General features: G+C 36.8%; 1 long non-coding RNA gene across 8 annotated transcripts in view; it reads left to right on the plus strand.

Annotated features, from left to right (window-relative positions):
- Positions 1-17,877, plus strand: part of LOC115064698 — a 61,914-nt gene that overhangs the window by 20,062 nt on the left and 23,975 nt on the right. For all 8 annotated transcript variants that reach the window (XR_003844520.1, XR_003844524.1, XR_003844521.1 and 5 more), the window contains exons 6-7: positions 8,060-8,154; positions 13,511-13,715. This is a non-coding gene — a long non-coding RNA (uncharacterized LOC115064698). The remainder of the gene's footprint in view (positions 1-8,059; positions 8,155-13,510; positions 13,716-17,877) is intronic.

Consider the following 17,877-nt stretch of genomic DNA (forward strand, 5'->3'; position numbering starts at 1 on the left):
GAAGGAAAGGAAAGGAAAGGAAAGGAAAGGAAAGGAAAGGAAAGGAAAGGAAAGGAAAGGAAAGGAAAGGAAAGGAAAGGAAAGGAAAGGAAAGGAAAAAGACAGAAACACAGACAGAAATCAATCTATGCCTTCTTAGACTGGTACCTATTGATCTATCTTCTGTCTTTATCACCTAGCATTGTACCCAGTATTATGTAGAGTATGTGGTACAAGTCTTCAAATATCTGCTCAGGAAGCACCCACCTTCCTAACAGTGAACTAGATAAAAGTTTTATAGACTTACATAATATACACAGTTGACAGATAACAGAAAGCACACACTCATATAAGCATTCACTTACAGAAACATGGGAGAGAGTTGGCAATTGGAGAAGTAAGGCAAGAAAGACATCAGCACACAGACTATTAAAATCCATGCAAAGATAAGCTCACATTCTGGGGGGGGAGGGGGGCGGGATCTGTGAAACAATATGCAAGTTAAACCATTGATTTGAAAGAGCAAATTAGATTGAAGCATGTCACCCGACTTTAAGGTAACCAGTGATGCACTCTCATGCACATCTGCAAGTGAGTTTTAAGTTGTCAGAGTGTTCTCCATTAACAAAGCATATAGCAATTAATGTATCTTGAGTTACTGATATGGTCTATGGGATGCTGTATGATAAAGATCTAATCTTTATCAATGTATGATGTAGATTGATGAGTCACAGGAGTGGGATAAGTGGGAAACAAAGGGCATTAATGAAGCTGCAAAGTATTTCAGTATATACAGAGCATGCAGGGATTCCAAGACCTTTTGAAAGTCTTGTTAAAGAATATGGTGTCTATTATTATTATTGTTGTTGTTGTTGTTTTGGTTTTGGTTTTTTGAGACAGGATTTCTCTGTATAACCCTGACTGTCCTGGAACTCACTCTGTAGACCAGGCTGGCCTCAAACTCAGAAATTTGCCTGCCTCTGCCTCCCAAGTGCTGGGATTAAAGATGTGCGACACCACGCCCGGCAGTATTATTATTTTTTTAATAGCTCTGTGGCTAAGTCATAAGAATCTAGAGTTAACTGTTTCTTTTTCTTGTGTGTTAAGAGATACCTTCGCTATGAGTTCTCATTTCATTTGCCCTTCTAATTTTACACTTATGGAAGAAGAACCATTTTATGTAAGAACTCAATGAAGGAAGAGCACTTGTTCAAGTGTGCCCACATTTTAATATATGACTTTAAAAGTAATTTCTGTTGGGGCAGTGGGAACATTGTGGTTCTACCCTGTGGAACCCTGCCTTCCTACCTTTATTGTCAATGTTTCCTGATGAGGACTAGTGAATTTTCAATATTTTGATTTAATTTATGTCATAACTGTTTGGTAATTTGGCTTTTGCTTCATGTCTCTTAACACTGAAGTTAAACTAAACTTTGGTTAAAATCAACTACTTGAAAATGCAGGAAAAATTGAGCATTTCATGTCAGAATTAAATTCTTTATTAAAATATTTAAATTTACCAAAGACATTTTTTCTAACTCTTAAAACTTATAAATTTGTAATGTTCCTTTAATCATTGTTTTGGTGAGTTTAGAGAAAGGTCATTCTTGCCCATGTAGAATTACTGATTTCAATTTTATCTGTGGGGCATCCTTTTCAGAATGGACTGATATTAACTACTCCCTTTTTGAGCTATAATATTCCATTAGAACCAGATACCTCATCATGTTAAGTCAAGGAACAAGTAGAGGTTAAGCTTATTCATCAGATGGTTACATGACAGAATTTAGTCTAAGAATTCAGGCACCAGATGTAGGTATTTACTTCATGTTCTAATTCTTGAGAATTATAAGTCTTTTCCATCAATATAAAGACTGATAGACCAATTAAGATAGAAGGCTCTTTGAATGTCAAAGTAGCATATGTACCCATTAAGTTTTCTAAGTAATTTTTAAAGGCTGTAAGTGCATTAAAATATGAGGCTTAATTAAGCAAAAGGAATGTATTCCCTTATAACAATCTTTGTGACACGATTGCCTGAAAAATTTAAAGATCTGTGATGAACATTTAAATTATTTTTTCAAATAGATATACATTTTTAAACTACTTGAAAGTTAACATGTCTTTTTCCTTTCAAGTTCCTTTTTAAAATGAGAGCATTCCTCACTGTTCAAATATTAAAACGATACTGCAGTACGTAAAGTGGAAAGTCTTAATATTGTTCTATTTGTCATATCCACTGTGAGTGGAGGATTTTCTGAAAAGTAAAGCTGAGACATCAATATTCTCGAGACCACATCACTGTTTACCGTAAAAGTCAGATGGCATATTGCAGTCTAATTTATTCTTTCAAATCAATGGTTTATCTTGAATATTGTTTCACAGCAACGCAGATTGTTTTCAGATTGGGAGATTATCACTGCATAGATGTTAATAATATGCCTTCGGCTTGATATCCCCCTTGCCATACTTCTGCATGTGCTAAGTGTCTCCCATGTCACGTGAATGAGTACCCTCAGTTCTCTATCATGTATTGTCATGTGACTCTGTAGCTGCTTTTCTAAGGTGGACCGTACTCCCTGTATTATTGTTGCTGTAGAGTGTATACAATGGGAATCTCAATTGACTGTTGACATAATAGATCAAGCTATAAGCTCCCATCAGTATTAAACATTACTCCTATTGTTATAACAATGTGACTGGGTTGTGGATACTTTTGTTTTTGTTTGTTTGGTTGGTTTGTTTTGTTTTAGTGGTCACCCAACCTAACATATTTTTTTTTTTTTTTTTTTTTTTTTTAGGAATGGTCAGTTAACCTATATTTTCTTAAAGAAGCAAGTGGGATAAAATTAGCAGAAGCAGAATAGAAAATATTCTGAGATGGCTTAATGAAAATGTTTTCCTGACATTAGTTGAAAGTTATTTTTTGGAAATAATCCAGGTCATTCAAATAAAAAAAAAAAAGATGAGATTTTTGGCTTATGATTTTGAAAAATAAAGGAAAATATCAGTGTTTACTTTGAGCAAAAATAATTATTGCTACTATACTCCTAAATAAAAATAAGGAGTTGGTTTTTAACTTTTTGTTCAGTCTCTCTTGTCCCTCTTTTAGTTCTCATCTTCTAAAATGCTCAGAGAAATTAAAATAATGTATTCTATAAATGCACTCAAGTCTCTAGTCAACAGGACTTATCTGCAGTGATTTACAGTCTCGGTGTCTAAAGGAGCCCTGATGACTTCAGAGTTGGAGCAGACTGCAGGCCAGGTGATTCTTCAGTCTGCATTTGGAGAAAGGGTGGAAAAGAAAACTTAATTTGCTGATAGAGTACTTGAAAACTCCTTGCACTGAACTTTGTGATCTTTTCTATGAACACCTCTCTCTTTCTGTACTGCCTAGACAAATAGAGTCATCTACTCACACATAGTAGAGTCTAGTCCATTCCATCTCTATTCCTCCTCCACCCTTGAAAAGATGACTCTTGCTCTACCTGGCTTTCTTTTTTTAAAAAAAAAAAAAAAAAAAAAAAAAAATCCTAAACCTAATTTCACTCCTTACATGTGAACTCTGTATGTCCGCAATGAGCTTACTATTGTATTTCTTTTCACGTTGAGCTTACTATTGTATCTTTTTTTTTTTTTTTTTCACATTGCTGCTTGTGAATCGTGTATGATTCTTCTCTGCGTCCCACACATTGTCTTAGACAGCCAACATTCCATGAACATGGTTGAAATAGGAAAGGAATGATGATGTCAACAGTCAGCCGAAGCCTGCACTTTTGACCCCACTCCAGGGAGAACATGCTGCTCAGCTTCTAATTGGCTGTTCCTTATTTTTGCAAATACAACAAAAGTAAATGCCTGCCATTTATTTGAGTGTGTAACTGAATATTTAAATGACAGAATGTTGAGTGATAGTCAACACCAAATTAGAGCTTCTAGATGCTATTTGAAATTTATCTGATAAAACAATAGTGGCTCCCCCTTGTCCTTCTATCTTGCAGGAGACCCAGCTTGCTCGACTTCTTAAAAGTAGTTTAGTATTCTTCAAAGAAAATTACTTTAATGTTTAGAGTAATTCATCAATAGTTGCAAGCGAACATTGTATTCAGGACATTAAGGATAAACAACACAGACACAGGCTCTTAAGGATTTTTAATTCCTGGGCTGTGTTCATTAAGCATGATCTGTGTTGCCATAAGTAGAATCCATCAATGTGTTTATAGCACATTTGAGATGTTGTCCATGTGACTGAAAAATAATACTTTTTGAGGTTGCAAAATAAAATTCCATTGACCAGTATTTGTAAGACTGTCTTTTTTTTTTCTAATTTTTTAAATTAGGTATTTACTTGATTTACATTTCTTTTTTGTTTATTATTATTTTCTTTATTTACATTTCAAATGCTATCCCGAAAGTTCCCTATACCCCCCCCCGCCCCTGCTCCTCTACCCACCCACTCCCACTTCTTGGCCCCGTCTTTTTAAAACCACTGTTCATTTGACGATGAAGAGGTGCACGAGACAGCCACCCCCTAATAAGCACAGTTCATCATTTATTTCCGCTCTTATTTTGAAAAGTGCTGGATAAGTCACCTTTGAGAAATGGAAGCAATGTATTAATTTGTCACTTGCCCGGGATGAAATGGTTTGGAAGAATAAAGCGAAGTATACCGGACATGCTTGCCTTTCTTTAAAGCTAGTCTTCAGGCCACATTAAGGTCCTGTAGGTTGGTCGTGGAGGAGCAGGTGTGAGCTTCCAATGTGTCTTTACAAGGGTCTCAGTGGGGCTTCCCACCCTTGCCTCTGCAGGAGACAGCTCATCCATTTAATCCTTATGTTTTAGTCAACCTTTCTTATTATGCAGACAGGGCTCTGAGGCTCTGCTGGGTTTTGAATCTGGGAATGAATTGATGGGGCTCTTTGATCTTAGCTGAGTATTGCATCTGTTTTATCTTTCTTCTTAATGCAGTCTTCCAAGCTCCAATTCTAGCTGGCATTCCTCAAATAAATCCATAATTATACAAACAAACAAACAAAATCTTGCCTCTGACAACACAGATTAAAAACCTCATTCTTTCCCCTTTGTGGCATAGTGAGGTTTCTTGAAAAAGAAAAAAAAAAAAAAAAAGGAATTTAATTCACTTCTCTGGACATGACTAGAAGATCTGAGAGTATTTAGGTACCAACTGCCTTGTATCTATCTCATGGAATCGGGTCACATGTAAGGAAAATGGCAAGCATCAGACTTGCAATTACATAAGTTGGTATAACATCATTAAAGCTTATTAAGAAACCACAGTATAGGGACTTATATAAAACAGAACCTACTTAATAATTCTACCAAAAAATACAGAAATCAAAAAAAAAAAAAATTCCCCCTTCTATGAGAATGAGGAATTCTGGGTTGCAGAGACAATTATTTTAATCAGAACAAATTATACAATGAAATCAGTTTCAGGATAGGATGCTAAAATATCTTTTGTTCCCCAATATATATCTTAAAATAAAATACGTATGTTCTGGTATGTATGAACTGGGAGTAAAGACGTACTAAGAAATACTGAGAAAACAGTTTCTGTTTTGGTTTCTCTGTGTCCTTGAAAACACACGGAGTAGTGACTAATGGCGCTCTTAGTTGTCAGTCAACATTCTTGATGTAATTTACTTGATATTAATCTAACATTTTCGAAATTTGTATTATTTTTATGTTTAATTCCCTTGGCTCTTCTTTAAGTATACCATGGTCTTGTGATGATAATGTAATGTCAGCACTGTCAGAATAACTCCAGCTGATCAAGGAACTGATGGCCCCTAAAAGCCAGGGGCCTCTGTGAGTTATGCAAATATCTCTCAGAGAGGAAAATGGCGATATGGCTGTCTGCTCTGTTTAATGCAGACTGTATCCCAACATATGTGAACTGAGTCTACAGATAACTCTTAGTGCTTTGTCAGAATATATGTTTTTCTTAGACACACAAAAAGATAAAACAAGATTTACACAGGCCTTGACTCTTCATCATGATTACAATATTGTTTTCATAGTATGCGTAGCTGTGGTTCACCCTCAAGCTCCTGTGCACTATCCAACTTGGAACTTGGATTTCTCAAGGCTATTTTCCTTCTCTTAGAATCACTCTGCAGGAAGGAGATGTGAAAGGGTCTTTCTGTAGGCGCAACTGCTCAGAGATATACGGAAGATAGCTTCTTTCTTGTATCTACTAGGTCTATCTTGCTACCAATTGCAATACGGTTTTGTTTATTTACACAATTACTGGTCCAACTTGAAAGAAAAGACCTAGTACCCAGTCAAGCATAGGTCAATGATTTAAGTGTAGTTTACTCTGTTTCCTTCACCTCAGCTTGCTTGGTTTCATAAGTCACACACCATGCCTTTATAATAGTGAAACGAAATGCCCATATTCCAGACTATGAAGATTCTCAGCTATTTGAACTTCTTAAAGGCTTTATTTGGCCTTTTCCACCTGAGATGAGACAAGACAGATTAAAATTAACTGGGTTTTGCATTGTGCTTTCTTGTGATAGATATTTCTATCACAAGAGTGATAGAAAAAGTATGTTGGGTGATTTTTCAGACTATTGATGTAATAGAAAGAAGAATCCTAAAGCAGATAGTCAACTTTTTACATCAGAATTAGTATTAAAAATGGTAAGCAATGTCCTACACAGGCCCATGTGCTTATCAGTTCTGACCTACTTCATTCCTGTCTTGCTCTTTTATTAGTTCCTAGTAGGACCTGAGCTGTGAAATTGGCCTCTATCACACTAAGTCTCTGATGCTTTGCCTTTATCTCCAGAAAGGGCGCTAGAGAAAACATTCATATTGAATTTGTTGGTGGAGAAGGACTGACACTAGCTTGCCCTTGCATAGACTTCCTGGCTGTCCCTTTGGTCTGTGGCTGTTACTTCGTAGTGTCACTTCTTGAACGTCTTTGTACTCCATGAACTCTCAGAGGACCAATTTCTGGTCCCAGCATTTGCCAAGTGATTGTCATTTTCAACACCATAATCATGAAGAGCCAGTTAAAACGTCATGGTGGTTCTGGGAAGATGCACTTGGGAAAATACCTGAAGCACAGCCATGAGAACTGGGATTCAGATTCTACCACCCACCCACTTGTCTGATGGGTGTGAAGACCTGAATGTATACTCAGTGGTCAGAGTTCAAATCCTACCACCTATTCTAGTGGTATTAGTGTTCCCAGTGCTCAGAAGGCAGAGATGGTGGAATCTCCAAAGCAGACTAGCTGGATAGACAGACAGAAAGACAGATAGACACATACACACAAATAGAAGTCATGATATCTACTAAATCATTGTAAATAAATAATATAAAGATTATACATATCAGAATACACTGCTATTATTAAGCTAAGTATTGCTTCATGGACACCATTTCTACAAGTATATTTTGAGTCTGTGTTACTCTCGACTATGTTATGAATGTTTTCTTGTGGATTTCAGTGGAAGAAATCCTGAAAAGGGAAACAAAATCCAAACATGGAACCAAATTATATTTCCTCTTTGAAGATTTTACCTGAGTGCTAGACTTTTACGTTTAGGGTATTATTTTTTCCATTCTGTTTTTAAAACAATTACCCTCAAGCGAATCAAGGGAATTAGCACTTAGCAAATACATACATACATACATACATACATACATACATACATACATACATAATCATGGAAACTTAGCAAATGCTTCAAGATTTATTACAAGCTATGCCATATCCGCTTACAATGGTCTTACTGATTAAACCATTTAGGTTTAGGTAGCTGTATAAGGAAAAGACATGAATATTTGGTTACACAAGAAAAGCATAGGGATCACAGGATTGTGTTAATGCCTTATTTTGTTATTGGGCCAAACATGATGAATATAAACTACAACTGCGTACCTGTGTTACAAGAAAGAAAATAGATTCAGGTTTTTAAAAATAATTAAAAAACAAAACCATACTAAACCATTGTGCCTTCATTGATAAACATGCTTTGAAGATGTCACCCTTCTTTTCATGAGGAATTATACAACCAATTGTTTTTCTTTCCTTTGCACCCTTCAGGAGTTAACTAAAACAGAATAAACTAAAAATTGTGCCTTCATTGCAAATTTGAACTGATTCTCAGCACTGAAAATGGCTAAGTTCTGCTCAGCAAGGTAAGAGATAATGGAGAGAAAGATATCTTTTGGTCTTGCGTGAGTTTATACTTTAATATTTGTTACCAAGCATGTCATTCTTGCTCCCTGTACTGTCCATGGTAGAATATAGCTTTGATATCCATGGCTACCAACTGGGAAATCTATCATCACCAAAGAGCTTGGTTGGGAATGTGGAATGTCAGGCTCCATCCAAAACCAATGAATCCAAATCTACACCTTGCCAATAGTCACAGAGTTTTCCACTACCATTTAAAGTTGAGAAGAACAGGCAAACAGAAGATGTGACCTCCGTGGCTGTATTGAACTGAATCCATTTCTTAGATGAGGTTTTCATATGCTACAAGGTCACTAGCTATCAACTACTGTCTAGAATGAATTGGAAGGACAGTGACAGTGCCTCTTGCTGATAACACAACCCATTAGTTAGCAAGTACATTCAGGTATTGACCGTATCATCTAGCCTGTGAGCTAATGCACTTGGCAATTGCCTTTCTTCCGTACATTCTGTGGACAGTTTACAATAAGGTAATCAAAGCAATGGGCTACCCTAGGCCAGAGCTGCTTACCAGTACATGGCTAGAGCTGTCGTGCCCAAGGCAGCTTAATTGATAGTTGGACCTTCAGAAGTTAAGAAACATAATTTTTTGAATGGGGAAAAACGTGACACTTTATATATTCTTAGACAAGTATCAGGAGACCTTGAGATGATATCTGTAATTAGCCTACATTGTCAGACTTTCATATTTGGGAAGCCAAGGGATACCTTGAGTTTTAAGCACATGGCAAGCTTTGACATTATTATCAGTTCACACTTTATTACATGCAGAGAACGTGTGTTATATGGCTTCTTTTGCTGCCTTAGAATTCCTAAGCTCTATATTCTTCTAGCGTGTAGAAATTTTGATGTCTCTCTCTGAAAACAAACATTAGTATGTTTGTACATGAGAAGAGAGCTCCTAACTTCATAGGACTCTAAAATTGTATAGAACGTGAGAATATAGCTTGAATCTCTCACTCTGAATTAAATCTTGTCTCAGGAAGGCATTCTTGGGAAGAGGAGATGCTGAGGGTTTAGCAACATTTTGAAATTTAGTACATGAAGAAAACCTACTCAACAACAACAACAACAACAAATGGTATTGAAAGTAGTGTTGAAATGAGACTGGAAGCAAGAGGTAGTAAGGTGTGACTAGGGCACAAGTAGACATAAAAGGCTCTATGCCCTCCCTGCTTATTACCCAGCCACACAAAACTGTGATGACCATTCAGAGCTATGGGAAAGTGGACATTTCTAGAACTATCTAAATAGATTTGTACATAGATCAACTACTCATTCAAGCAAGAATGATAACCTTTCTTTACAAAGTGTTTTTACATATGTTAATATTTTTAAAACTACATATATGTGTGTATACAACTATGATATAGCAAAGTAGGTACATTTATGTATATATATATATGTATATACTTATATATATATACATATGTGTATATGTATATTTATAGATCTAGATCTATAGCATTATACCTATATCTGTATATATCAAAATATGAAAAGTAATTCTTTTTATTCCAAGACCTTTCTCAATATTGTATCTATCATGAGCAATTCCTGGCATAACTTTTAGTCTCTCAACATATTAATTAAATGCAATATACTTATTATTCAATGGAATTATATATGATATATGGCTTTGTGGTGTTCTTTGTTTTAAAATGCATCGTAGAAACAACTTCATCTCGAACATCTTCCTTTATTTTTGTAACCTCATGCCATTATTCTGGTATACCTTTTCTCATACAAAGAGTGCTACATCTGGGTTTTTCCCCATGCATTGTCAATCATATGTAGATATATAATATGCATTATACACAGACACATGCACACACACATACATATGTGAATATATATGCCATATATTTGGCTGTGTCTGTATGTGTATTCCTAGGTTTTCACATTCAAAGTCCTTATTTGTTTTGACTGAAATGAGTTAAACAACAGAAAATTACTAACCAATTAGCCTAGAAGGCAGAGCAATAATAATTGGCAACATCATTTACTATGCAGTACTTGTAATTACTCCTTTAATTCTTATTCCTTATTGAGGTAGATATTATCACTTCTATTATTGCTGTTATTCATCAATGGAGAAAGGCAGGCTTTGAGTCCACTCATGAAGCTTAAGCATGAAGTCTTTGCTGCCTTTTCAAACACTGTGTTGATTCCCAGCGATTCTGTTGCTGCTGTGCTAGGGATGGGGCATGTATTGGATACCTACTGTATGCAAAACTGTTGGCATGCATTATGTGCAGCCTTCGTCATGTATTACAATATGTTATTATTGTCTAACAGTCTTAATGAGGTCTCATAACTTTCCCAAAGTCTCAGATGTAATAAATGAAGGCTGAAGAATGGAAAGGAGATAGGACCTCAGACATGCTCCCCCAGGTGAAGACAGGCAGAGGAGGGAAATCATTTATATGCTTAATGTTGTGAACGGCTGAATTTATATATGCACAATACATATATGTTATATATGTATATTCAGTATACACATGTTTTATATGTATAAATATATGGATCATATATATATAATATTATTAATGTGAGTGATGTTATTAAATATACTCAAGCCAACTGAGACCTAGGTAGAAGGAACTGGTCCAAGTGGGAGAGGATACAGGGCACACAGGCAAGAGCATCTGCTGCAGAGTCAGGCTTAGTGGCTTGTGTAGACCCCAAGGGGATCTCATCCTTGGAGAGTGACCCGTCCTCATTGCCTGCTTCCACCTCTAAAAACATCCCACATGCATGTGTTATGTTTATATAACAGCAGTCTATCATGAGGAGAGGTACTGAATGGCTCTGCTCTGAGTCAGACTTTCTGGCCATGGAGAGCAGAAATGAGCAAATGTCAAATTAGGCAGTGTGATTGCCAAGCAAAGAGGAACATGCGGCTTCTCTAAGTGCTGTCCGTTCTCTGTGTATTGCCAATGGTGTAATACGCGTGCTTCTGGAAATTCCTAGCTACATGGATAAAGACAGCTTTGTAGCCCTTTAAACCAGTCCTGTGTGTTTGATAATATGTTGTCTAGATCAAGTTTTAGTTTGTGACTGAAATTTTGTCTATTTGGGGGAATATTAAAAACTTGGTGTATTTTTTTTACGTTTTGCAATTTCTACAGTCTTGGTCATATCTACACATGGTGTATTGAGTTGAAAATACCACATGTTCCTTGTTTCAAAATACCTCCTTTAACTTCATGGGGATTGGGTAATGATTGATAGAAAGTTCCAACACATGTAAGAATTATTTATATGATAATTATGAGTAAGTATTAAGCTACATAATAAGGATTAGGACACCCGCAAAACAATTTACATGCATTATATGCTAACACTGAAGTCCTACCTTGTAGTCAACCTGATTTCCATGCGGTCTTTTTTGTGTTGAGGATAAACAGTCAACGGTGAAAGAGAAAATCCTTTCTCATGTCCTGTAGTGTGCTTGCTGTTGCCCATCTTCCAGTTTTGAGCCTGTGGATTCAACTACCCTCAGGGTGAAATATTCAGGGGAGAAGTAGTGATATCAGAGTTAAAGATGTGCAGGTATTTAACATGGCACCTCAAGTGTATTATCTTAAGTGTAATTGAGAGTACAGAGAAGAGCTGCATGGTCTATACGTGAACACTGACTTGACCAGTGTGGCTCTTGGAACCCCCTCCCCTCACATGCCATGAATGTTGAGGGAAACTGCGGTCTCTATGAGAAGAGCATCGCTCCTTCTAGACATCTCGGTACACATCATCATCAGAAGTTTTCATTCCCAAAAGTCAATTTTCTTAGTCTTCCTCATGATCACGCCATGACTATGTATGAGCAAATACCAAATTTTATTTACCAGTTTCTTTCTTTGGAGAAAATCCATTCCATTTCCTATAGGTTCTACAGCATATTTTATTCTCTTTGAATTTTCTAAGAGAAAAAAATCATATTCTCAATCTGAGCCAAGATCTCTTAGACAAACTGTAATGTCCTCAGTTAAAATCATTTCAGGGAGGAATTATCGAAGCACTTGGCCTGCTTTTTTAAAATGTCCATTTTAACTCCCTTTTCTGGAATTGTGCTTTCATCATTTAAAAAATATACCTATAAATACATGAGTAATTAATTAATCAATTAATCAATTAGTGTTCATCAATAAAAGGCCCTAAAGAATGCATCTCTGAATTATTAAGATGATGTGCCTAGGCTAAGTAGCCACTCTTCATCGACGTACATAACTACTGTGTGCTAGGACCTCCAGTAGCTGCTAGAGCTGTCACAGTGAACCCAATAGGAATAGCGCAGTTCCACACAAAGCATATTGAAAGTGATTATCAAAGCTTTTCTCCTTGAAACTGAGCCACGACAGACAAACTTCCGTCCTCGGACCGTTCCAGCATCTTTGTTCTTTTGCATTTTATGATTCATTTTTTTTTTTTAAAAAAATGCCAGCCTCAAGAGATCAAAGTTAAAGATAATATTACTCTAAAGAAGAAACCTAGGTCACACTGACATGAATATATAAATAAATTGCAAACATTTCTGAGACCTTCCAATCTAATTCTGGTGGGGTTTTGGAGCACCCCCAAATGCTACCCCAAATGCATACCTCTTCCTATTCCCAGTGAATAGTTTTAAGTCATATTAAACTATACGTGCCTATTTTCTCCTGTTGTGGTGATATTCTCACATGCTAAGAGAATGGGAATATAAGACTTCATGTCAGAACATTGCTTCCACAGGGGTGATCTCAGGCTACCCCATTACAAAACCAGATTCCCCAGGTGACACTGCTCTCAGACACATTCCTAAGGCAGAATGGGGCAGGAAAGCAAAACAGAAAAGCATCTGAAAAAGGGGGGAAACTGATGGGTACTTCTGAATCTATATCAATGTGTTTCATGTTGCTCCCTTAGCTGTTGAATCTGAGGCTTGTTCCTCTATTGTAACTTTGCACCTAGATTGTTGTCTGAACTCTAAGCCCTCGGAACTGCATGTCTGAGATGTGAATGTGTTCCTGGTCTCAAATCAATCTTGTCAGCCCTCAGAAAGCAATGCAAGATAATAAGTCGTATTCACCTGATTGCTTTCCTGCGCTGAGACAGCTAGTGACGCGTGTCTCCCTGATAACCAGGAGTTTCAGATCTGAAGCAGGGATAAAGGGAAGCTCCGGAGCTTGCGGAATCTAAATTTGACAGTCGATGGCTGAGGAAAGGGTCAGCAGGGATAGAGTCTGTGAGAAGGGAACAAAATTTATCTGCCCTGGTTGCAATGATTAGATGTCTCTTTGTCTGGCTTCCTTACAGCGGGTGACTGATTGTCCCTGCCAGCTGGCTAATATCATAATTAGCAAAGTTGCTACCACATCTGCAAAGTTTAATCGAAAAATTTACCAGTGGTATGATGGCATTGTCACCATGATCCTAAGGGAATCGGAGTCGACTTCTGCTTCAAGAGGAATGGCAAGGCTGTAGAGCTGAGATGAGAAACTGTAAACTTGCTCAGCCAAAGGTATGTTTTCTTTATAATTCTACATCCAAATTTGCCTTCTTAAGATTGTTATTCAGTAGTCCGGTGGCTTCCTTCCTGTTTTGTGACTGAAATGCTTTATTAAAAGATCTGTATTTTTTTGATCATTTAGATGATACTCTCTGAAAATGAAAACGTTAAGATTTTTATTTTTCAGAAATCTGGAGATTTGAAGAAATAATTAAGTAGCTCTTGATACCGAGGGTGGATTAGAGAGCAATACTTTGCCTTTTTAAAAATCTAGCTAAATTTTAAAAATCATTTTCAGAATAACTCTCTGGTAGCAAATAGCAATTGAATATTTATGTTGTGGATATTTATGTATGCTTGCTTAACCATATAAAAGCTGTTATTTTGCCTTCTTTGATGTGTCAACTTAGTCAGAAGAGAGAGAAAAGGGTAAACGCTGCTGTAGAATATGTAGAGCCTATCTGAGTTTGAAGAAGGGATCAAATTGGAGAGGAGTGGGCTTTGTAGAGCCCTTAAACTAAGCACCCTCTCCTCCTTTCACAATATTTCCTGAAACAGTGTGCTGCTGTCTGTCACCAGTCTGGACCATGATCGTCCTAACTGTATTTTCCTTTCCTTGTGATTTGCTTATTTTGATTGAATATGCAAGCTCTGGGGTGTTTCTCGAATTATAGCCTTCACATATTGTTAATTAATGAGTGTGAATATTGATGAGGAGAGCCATGTGCCTTTGTGAATATGCCCATGCACTTTATCTGAGTACAAAGGAGGAGGGGAGGGTCTCAAGACTATGCAGAAGGCAAGGTTGACTTATTTATGCTGTGTCACACCACCGCCATAATTATCCTGGTGATGGATATGCAATAGAACTGGGGACATACATTAAGGCTCTTTTATGTTCCCTCAATCCAGGCCATCTTATCATGACAAAAAGCAATAATTGACTTTTGCCTACTACTCTTGTCTTTTGCTGTAATAGCCATTTTTGAACCCAACAACACTTTCTAAAAACGGATGCAGTGTGTGTGTGTGTGTGTGTGTGTGTGTGTGTGTGTGTATGAAGCATGCGCATTTCAACTTTCTCATGATTTGATTCCTAACCTTAGATGGCATTATGATCTCAATGTATTGATTTGAAACTTTGCTAATCAGATTTCACATTATCAAAATAAGAAATGGATCACCGTGTGGAATTCTCGGCTTTGGAGCATTTAGGCAGGCAGATAATTTTAAGCACAATTTATCAAAATTGAGATGTAAGTTGACTTAACTTTTTTCAAGTCTTCACTGAGGTTTAATGAAACTGATCAGAAAAGTGGGAAGTGAAGATTTTGATTGTTTGGTTATATCCTGAGCATCTGTTTTATAGGATGATGTATCTTGATAGAGATCCTTTTATGCTTTAACTTGGAGTCCCCTTTCCCCGAATCTTCTGTACAGCAGAGAGAGAAGACACTCGCTGTATGTCTCCATACACAATTAGATATTGAGTTAGTGAATTTAAGTATTCTTCTCCTCTTCAAATATGATTGACATGCACTTCCTCCAATATAGTTAACATGTATTTCCTCCAAATAACTAGTTTTGGCTCCCAATAAGCTTCATGAACGGAACCAAGCAGATGGTTAGCAAAGTCAAGTTCCTGTATCCACACACTGCTGGTTTAGCCAAAACATGATTTCATGTAGTTGAGATGAGTAGCAAAGGTGTCTAGCAAGGGCTAGAAAAATTACTCACAGCTGATACTGTAGGTTTTGCTGTTTGTTTTTGTTTTTAACAAAAACAAAAACAAAAAATAAGATTATTTCTTAAGATATGTAGAAATGACCTGTTTTCAGAGTTCCAGAAGAATTTAATATTTTCAGTTGAATTTGGTAACGTAAAGAGACAATTAGTGACACGTAGGAATAAAATGTGTTCTTTCACATGGAAATGGGAATATAATAAACGTCCTGCAGGTGACTGGACACATCACAATTTTACTGAAGAATAAAGTTTGACTGACCTTTGTTAGGGTGATTAACCTTTCTGAAATTAAAAACTCCACCTGAATTAGTCTGTCTAATTTAAATACAAACATCAAGCAGCCTCTGAGTTGTTAAAATAACAACAATAAAACCCTTGTATTTTAATTTTCTTGTTTGCATATCCCAGTGATATGCAGCCTGGGAATGGCCAGAGCTCTGGCAGGAGCATTGCTTAAGCAGAAAAATCTTGAAATAAATGAATACATAATGGGGACCCAAAGTCCCAAGTACTATCTCTCTGCTACAAAACCTAAAAAGCCTTTACCACACCCAAGGAATGGAGCAGGAAGCCTGGCTCTATTCAACTGAAAATAAAATGCTCTCCATAGAGAAGCAAAGTTCTGAAGTCAGCAAGATCTTTGCCCTAATCCCAAAGCAGCAACAAACTCTGCGTACTATCCTGGGGTTAAATTTATACTAGGGATCCTCAAAGCAGAAGCCTTCTACCACAGCTTCTTGAGAAGCAGTCCTGAAAAGTTGAGTTCTTCTATCTGGAATCTCGTTCCCAGGAGATCCTATAGTCTATGGCTGTAGTCAGTGTTTTTGCCAAGCTCAAAAACATTATAGGAAAGGCAAACTACTTCTCTTTGGAATTTCATGTAAAGATTTTGGTTTATTTCTCTTTGGTAAATTTTCAGGAAGCTTTCGTGAAAAGTTTGCATATTCACGGTGCTTCAAAAACGACTCCACTTCTCCAGACCATATTAATTTTCTTATTACTAAGTCAGTGCATCTTTTTAGCATTGGTTCCTTCCACACAGTGAATGTGTCCTCTTTTTATGTGAACTATTAAAATGGTAATAAAGGTACCCTTCCTATGGTATGCAATTCATTTCTCTCCCTTTTCATCAAAGAAGCCACTCTGAATGTGTAAAGGTAGAAAAGTCCGAAGAATTATGGTATAAAATTAAGAAGCCTGAGGTGCTATCATTTATTTTTTCACAAGCTTTTCATGTGTGCTCTTCACGGGTTTCTCAAAGATAGGCGTCTACAGTAGGCCTGTGAAGAAAGTCACAGAAGAAATACTTGTGACAGAGAAACTGAGACGAATCAACTGGCGGAACGACTCTGGCCTCCCTCGGAGACTTATAACACCTCAAAGCATAGATTAACAATATGTTTAACTAGAGTCTGTTTGCTGTAAGGATAATTTCCTATGCTTATTCATAGGACAAAGATTCACCATAAATTATAAACAAATGTGTTGTTTTGATAAGATGGAGAATATCAGCTTTTGCTTTGGCACACCAAATTGTCAAACTTTACAAAATTCATTCTTTCTATGTTAATACTTGTTTGCTTATTAAAATGATGCTTACAAATAGCTCTCTGATATATAAAATCCCCTAAATATACACTCTTTACTCTTCAGACATAATTACGGATTTTGTCTAACGTGGATGATCCCCTTTGAGTTCTTACAAGAATGAACGAATGAGGTTTTTTTTCAAAGACATTGCTGCAAGTATCAGGACATTCTGTGAGCATAGCATGCGAAGGTATTAATGCTCTGACACTTCCGTGCATTGTACTGTCTCTAATAACCAAGAGACTTTTCTCATGGGAGAGAATCAGAGCTGGGGGCTGGGGTGAAATGTGCCCTTCTTAGTGTAGAAAAATGAATTGGTAGAAAAGATAATGGAAGGAAAAATAAGGTTCTATGCTGTTAAAACTAATCACCTGGTTTACTTCACTGTGATTTGAGGATGTGTGTGTGCACGCATATGTGTGTGTGTGTGTGTGTGTGTGTGTGTGTGTGTGTGTGTGTGTGAGTCTGTTTTCTGGCAGTCAGTTCCCTTTCTAATCTAACTATTCCCTGACATTTTCCCTTGTAGTTGTGAAATAACACTGTTTGCTATTAATAAGACAAGATTAATCCATGTGATCTTTCTATGGACTGCATATTTGAGTTGGATTCCTTCTGTTTAAAAACTCAGACTGACGAAAAGCAGCCACTGATGGCATTTAATTCATTGCTTATTGTCCCTTGCTGTGTATTATGTCAGCGACTTAAATTCACAGAAGTCAAAAGTATGCCTCCCGTGAGTAGTTTTATTTCACTGAACAAAAGGAGAGCTAAAATTGCAGATGGGAAGGTTTTCAGTAAATTTTTTTATACTGAAAAAGTAGTCACCTACAGCTTTTAA

The sequence above is a fragment of the Mus pahari genome, chromosome 9, assembly GCF_900095145.1.
Source record: "Mus pahari chromosome 9, PAHARI_EIJ_v1.1, whole genome shotgun sequence".
NCBI classification, from domain to species: domain Eukaryota; kingdom Metazoa; phylum Chordata; class Mammalia; order Rodentia; family Muridae; genus Mus; species Mus pahari.